At 36.4% G+C, this 7,523-nt stretch overlaps 1 long non-coding RNA gene across 1 annotated transcript; it reads left to right on the top strand.

Moving 5' to 3' along the window:
- The first annotated feature begins 314 nt into the window (after positions 1–314).
- Positions 315–778, top strand: LOC130472482 (uncharacterized). The gene is made up of 3 exons (XR_008932866.1): positions 315–416; positions 518–584; positions 673–778. It is a non-coding gene; the product is annotated as an uncharacterized lncRNA (long non-coding RNA).
- Positions 779–7,523: the final 6,745 nt, after the last annotated feature.

Below are 7,523 nucleotides of genomic sequence, written 5' to 3'. Positions count from 1 at the left end.
TTTAATTTGCAAGGCATCTGAGTGAGATGGTTCAAACACAAGGTATCTCCGGGCTATATGGATTCTGTGACTGCACTTATCTTTCCCAGCTAACAGATGTGGAAAAAGAGGATGATCGATGTGACTATTTGGCTAGGGTCTTTGCGTGCAATGATGGAAAAAACATAAAACAAATATTCTTCGTGCCTTATATTGAAGAGTAAGTCATTTGTTTAAATACTTGTACTAACTTTTAAATCAATATTGTGCAAAAGCAACCTCTAAAATCCAAAATATATGAAATTACTTATGTTTTATATGTGTAGTCATCATTGGATGTTAGTTGTTATTTGTCCATGGGTTGCATTGGTGCAATGGCTAGATCCGTCTGGAGCACAAACTGAACCTCCTAGATTTGCTAAAACAATAATCAACAGGTATGTGCTAAATTACTTACTTTGTCATATATTCTTCCTATCGTATTTTTATTTACTTAACTAAACCTTTTACAATTACTTAGGGCAATCATCAAATTTAGCAAGGTACACCGAAAGGACATCACGAAAATAAAGACGAATCCTTTCATTATGTGGAAACAAATAGAGGTATTTACAATTTTGTAACACTATACATAGTTCGTTAATAATTTGTGTTATTAGGTGCTTAATTGATTTAATCTTTCTTGCGTAATAGTGCCCTCGTCAACCTCTAGGCTCCAAGGATAGTGGATATTATGTATGCCGCTACATGATCGAGACAATAGAGTCGAGACATATGATCATTCCTGACAAGGTATTTCTTCCGCTGCATGATTGTGTCTTTGAGCTGCTGGTTGTATTTCTTCTGCTGCTGCATGCTTGATTTGTGATGATTGGTCAGTTTTCTCTCAAATGGATTTTGTTCACTATAATTTTATCTGAGTTCTTTGTCAGTCATGTTTGATTTTCTGCATGTTCAATGACATTGGTTTGTTTAATCTAGCTTATGAGTGATATGGTTCGTGCCTCCATTTGCCTAAGTTTCATAGCCTAAAACATGTACTTGTGACAGTTATGGTTCGTGCCTCCATTTGCCTAAGTTCCATAGCCTGAAAATTTGTGACAGTGTATCCGTCTTTTCAAACCAATGAACTTAAACCGCCTCCCTGTACTAAGTTAATTGTTGCACAAAGCATTTTCTGATATTTTCCCTAATTTAGCAACATATAGTTCTTTCATGTTGTTGAAATACTAGAATAAGACACATAACAGAACCTAAACGAAACTGATATTGGTTACACACTACACGAAATACACATTACACAGGCTGTAAGCCTTTAACAATGTATGGTTAGTTTCTGTAGATTTTTTTACCATGAAAGCTTAGTGTGCAGAATACAGGAATAAGAGTGAGTTAAAGAAATATATTTCTGCATTTGGTAACAAAGACCTGATTGCTGCTGATTCTGGAGTAGATGTTAGGCTGGTTTGGCTGGTTAGGCTAGTTTGGCTTATGGGAGTCTAAATGTTAGCCTGGTTAGGTTTATGGGAGTGTAAATGTTAGGCTGATTTGGCTTCTGATACTGCTACCTCCCCTTTACTTCTATCCAAATACCGTATGAAACTGAAGAAGAACAGAGAATGGGGGAAGAATGGGCGGCCACACACTTTCAAACTGATTTTACAGCAGCTAGTTTACAGCAGCAGAGTAGTACGCGTTCTGGCAGAACTAACAGGAACTAGCTTGTTATTTAGTATAGAAACAGGAACTTGTTATTTAGTATAGAAATAGGAACTAAAGGAAACCAAATGGTGGATGGACGGAACTTGTTATTTAGTATAGAAACATAGAAGTTCTAAATCACTAAAAAAACTGAGTATAATGCATTACAATTTGAAATCAAAACAACCAAAACAAGATAACAGTATTACACAAGCAAGTGAAGCAACACTAACACCCTCCAAAAGTCAACATTGGTCAGTTGACTTTAATGTTTAAACTGACAACTACAGCAACAAAATAACCAATACTGCAAGAACACACATACAACAAGTAGCTGCTAACAAAATCCTGCAATAACTCCAAACCTGAACCACCAATAAACCACCCGCAAACACCACCGCTTTAGTACAGCCACAACAGCTCAAGAGTGCACATAATGAGCCTATACCGATCTGAGAAGTCCAAACCTGCTGACTTTAGAAACTGAAGCACTACACCAGCTGCAGCAAGCTCTACATAGCACCTCTAACCTTGACTACTCCATACTGACAGAACCATCCAAACGGAAGCACTGTAACATGTTAGCCACTTAATTTCATTATTCATATGCATGCCACTTAATTTCAGATTTGTGCAGTAAATGTACTTGTACAGGATGTAATAGTCCAGCAGATTTCAATATTCATATGCATGCCACTTAATTTCAGATTTGTGCAGTGAAATGTACTTGTACAGGATGTACACTTAGCTCCTAAATTCTGTCTACAAAATGTATATTAACTTATGTTTACCTTTTGTAGTATTTTAACAAAGCTCCTCCCACGTATTCTCAACAACTGATTGACGAGCTAAGGGATAGGTGGATCTCATATGTTACCGGATATCACCAGCCAACTAACGATGAAGATGATGATCTATATATATGTGTGAGTTTGGCTAGCTCGACAGATGATATTGGTTAACAAACTATTTTTGTACTTTCTCTTTTTTGACATTAGATAGGTATTTAATTTTCTTTTGGTTGTACTATACCTTATATAGATCATTTGTCAATGAATGATAAGATTTTAATATTGAATGAAATTAAGGATTTGGACATGAATTTTTTTTATTCTTCGTATATGAAATATGTTGCCTTTTGGTAGATTGATGGGATATGATCGATTGCATGTATCTATTTATTTTTGGTGCGTGATGATAGTATTCCCAAATATTTATATAATATTAAAAATTACCAAAAAAAATATATATTATAAAATTACCATAATTTATAATATTATTATAAATTACGGTAATTTTATAATATATATATATTTTTTTAAATAAGCAGGGAATACATGACAGTTATCTGTAACAGGCGCTCTCTATGCTAATTGAAACAGGGCACCATATAAAGCGCCTATCTACCTTGGCAGTTATATATGTTAATGCGTATTTAACAGTTAACTATGGCAAGCGCTCTATATTCCTTCTTAATTAATTGATTTTAAGGGTATATAGAGCACCTTTCTCACACCAACGTCATATATGATCTGACATATAAAGCGCCTCTTCCAACCGTTTTATAAACTTTATAAAGCATTGAGCTGGAGAGCGCCTTTGAGGCGCTTTATATAGTCTATTTTAACATCTCTATAAACCTATTTTTGTAGTAGTGTATTACACTTAACATACAAGTATCCCAGTCACCAACTAACAACCCAACACACCAAAACGTTCATTAGGTCTTCTACCCCACCCCATCTATGTATCCTTTTCACCCTCACACTAACTCTAGATGATGTATCCAATTGTCTACTTTATTTCCTCAAAGAGAAAGTTCATCAAAGATGATTTCCGCACCCAAACTAGATACTGCAAATTACTTATTTAATGAGTTGAAATTAGATTCATACACCATACAAACTTCACACGAAATAATACAATTAATTAGTCAGAAGTTCACAACATCAGCTTGATCTTCCCTTTGATTATGTCATTGTAGTCCAAATTTTATTTATCGTAAAAATGATATGCATTTACTGTACTATTGGTTTCAACTTTCAAAAGAGGAAAAGAGAAACTTAATGAAGATAATTATATATATCAATACCTTATGCAATTGTTGAAATTCAGACAAGCACGTTGATAGATTCTGCAGGCAGTACGATCATTGCGCCTTTCTTCAACCATATGTGTATCTACTCATCTTCACAAATTAAGTGCAAATAAATGAACGAATTGAACAACAACCAAAATAAATTCAAAAAAAATATATAAATTGAACAAACCCTAATCTGAAAACGAAAATTAAGAGGTAGGAAGATAATTACTTCTGGTGGCGAGGAGAGTGACGGCCGAGCAAGCACCAGACACCCACTACGGGGGAGGACACCGAGGAGAGGAGAGTTTTCAGCGACTGAAAAGTCGTGGTTCAGCCACCGGCGAGGACAGTGACGCGACGGGGGAGATGAGGCGAGACCAGACACCCACCGGCGAGGACAGCGACGCAGAGGAAGGGCTGAGTTCGACGGCGACGCAGGGCCGAGCAAGGGTTCGACGGCGACGCAGGGCCGAGCAAGGGTTCGACGACGAAAAGACAATGCTTGGAGAGTTTGAGTTGAGCGCGGGGAATAAACTTCTAAAATTTTGAGATATTATTCACGAAATACGGAGTAGTCATAGTATTGCAGTAACATATTTTGAAACACGGACTTGTTGCGGGGTACAATAGCATGTATGCTGCAACAAAGTCTGGATATTACCGCGGGCTTTAATTTTGTACGCTGCAATAAACACTTTCGCAACGAATAATAAAATTGTACGCTGCGATGACCCTTTACAGGGTTTGACCCGCGTTGACCGACTGGTTATTGCAGGTTATTAATACATGTACGCTGCAACAAGGGGGCTGCAACAGGGATTTTTTCTACTAGTGTTAGGATGTTAATGAGACTTAAAGGTGGGCATAGATAATCCTGCATTATACAATTAAATTTCGAAAATGATTTTCTTAGTGATCATTAAAAATGTTAAATTCATAAATGTGAGTTGCAAAATAGTACTACTAGTAATACGTTTTGGAAATAAATATAAAATAAATAAATAGAAATTAGGATGTTTTTAAGAAAATAGTAATCATTAGTATTAACAAAATGTGTTTAAATATGCGGGGTGTTACATCCTTACCCCCTTAGAAAACGTTTCTTCCTATATGAAAATCAAACGCATAAAATGATTGTTGAAAATCAAAAATATTTGAATAGAAGTATGATATTTATTTTAAGACCAAGATCTCACAATCTCATTTCAATTCCGACAGTGTCTAGCCTTCATTACACCATCATCTTTTATGACTCAGCTTCGACTTGGGTCCTAGAATCGAGGAGTAAAGAATACAAAAGTTGCAAAACTATATATTGATCTTAATCGTCATTAAGATTAACTACGTTTCCGCCATCTTCTTTCGTATCTCTACTTTATCTCATAAAATAGGATCGAGGAGCAAAGAACATAAAAGGGTCAAACTTGTTAGCATAGACTAGGCTCCCATTTTACTTTCTCATATCCCGTTTGAAAATCGTTTCCACCAAAAATAGAAACATTTAATGCAAATTATGATTTTGAAAATAAATATATTGAAAATAGATATTATCTATAAATTACAATACTCAAATAATTCGTAAAAGTAATTTATTATAACAATCTCGTACTCCAAGCTCGGGAGAACTTCCATCGGAGACTACCAATTGAACTAGCATAGGCTTCCATCCATATGTAACAATGAGTTATTACTAATACAATCATAAAAGCATAAACATAATCCATAAAGCATATCATAAAGACTTAATTTATCAATTGAAACTTTCATATTTAACATAAGCATAACATTCATATAACTATTGATGGTAGTGTTAGGTTATGAAACATATAAATGAATATAAATCATGCGGAAAAAACCATAAAAGCCAGGATTCCAAATTAATTGCCACATAACAATTAGCATAATTAGGATGCATACTCTTTGTAGCGTGCCCTCCCTTACTGCACCCGAACCGAACAAGAACAAGTCTTTAGGACTCCAAGTGTCATCCCTCTGTAGAAAGTCCACAACACGTCCGGATCCGCCTTAGGTTTGACTAACTAGAATCGCCCTTAATGTACTATAATTTTTGGCTAATATGAGGCAAATAAGTGACTGGATTTTTGCTTAAAAATTCTCTCTTTTGAATACTTAAAACTCGTTATAAATTGTGAGCATTGATCACCTATTTATAGGGTATGGAAACGGGTATTGAAATCCTACTAGGAAACTAATTAATTAATCTGAATTTAATTAAAACTCTATTAATTAATTTATCTAGTAGATTTAGGAATTTAATCTGTAAACGAATCCTACACGTTTTAGGTTTCGTACGTAAGCAAAAACACACACGAGCATGACCCGCATGCGCGCAGGCCATGCCCGCGCAAAGCCCACGCAGCTATAAAGCCCACGCGTGCTGCCTTGTGCTCGCAGCCTAGGCGCGCGTTGGGCTTGGCCTTGCGCTGGTCCTGGCGTGGCCTTGGGCTTCTTGTGAGGCGCGCCAGGCTTGCTGGATGTGGGCCTGGTTACGCGTTGGGCCTTCTTCTAGCAAGCTCGTCCAATGCTAATTCGTACGACGCGCTTCCAATTAATTTCCCGATTCTGGAATTCATTTCCGATACGAACAATATTTAACATTTTCGATTCCAGAATTAATTTCCGTTTCGAACGAATATTTAATATTTCTGTTTCCGGAATTATTTTCCGATTCCGAAAATATTTCCGATTCCGACAACATTTCCGTTTACGGCAATATTTCAGATTCCGGTAATATTTCCATTTCCGATAATATTTTCCGATACGTACCATGTTTCCGTTTCCAGCAAGATCTACGACTTGGATAATATTTATATTTCCGATACGATCCATATTTCCGTTTTCGGCAATATCATCGTTTCCGGAGTATTCATTTATTTGCCTTTGACGATCTCAGCTTCCACTGAAACCAAGATCCGTCGATTCTGAATATCCATAGATGGAGTATTTAATGCCATTAAATACTTGATCCGTTTACGTACTATTTGTGTGACCCTACGGGTTCAGTCAAGTGTAAGTTGTGGATTAATATCATTAATCCACTTGAGCTGAAGCGGCCTCTAGCTAGGCATACAGTTCACTTGATCTCACTGAATTATTAACTTGTATAATTAATACTGAACCGCATTTATTAGACTTACCATTAAATGCATACTTGGACCAAGGGCATTATTTCCTTCAGTCTCCCACTTGTCGTTAGGGACAAGTGTGCATTTCCTAATTCCTTTGTCACTCGATGCTTGCTCTTGAACATAAGGTAAGAGTTGTCATCCTTATTATGTCCAGCGGTGTTTCTCGGTTTTAGAGTTCAACTGATCAAATAAACAGATAATCATAGCCTATGATTCATCTAAGCACGGCCATGCATTTTACAGTTTCTAGCTCTCCGAGTGGCCTTGTACAACTTTCAGCATCTCATCCCGATTTATGGGAGGACAATCCCAATCTTGCGATCTTGATATTAGACTTCGTTTGATAGATGATTACCCGAGCGTTGCCTTTATAGCCTCCTTTTACGGTGCGACGGTTGAAAACGTCAAAGTAAGCAGTTCTCAAACAAGTAATCTCAAATCACTCAGGTATTGAGGATTAGTGTGTAATAATTTTAAGGAAATTTACTTATGAAAGATTTTCATTTCTTACAGTAAAGTTTCATAGGTATGTCCGATACTAGTCTTCCCAAAGTATGTATTTGTGCAAAAGATTGCGACATTGCCATGTCCACATAGTTCAAGAAACAGAA

Source organism: Spinacia oleracea, chromosome 4, assembly GCF_020520425.1.
Source record: "Spinacia oleracea cultivar Varoflay chromosome 4, BTI_SOV_V1, whole genome shotgun sequence".
NCBI lineage: Eukaryota > Viridiplantae > Streptophyta > Magnoliopsida > Caryophyllales > Amaranthaceae > Spinacia > Spinacia oleracea.
Note: the sequence above shows the minus strand (reverse complement) of the source record. Positions and strands in the feature narration are given on the sequence as shown.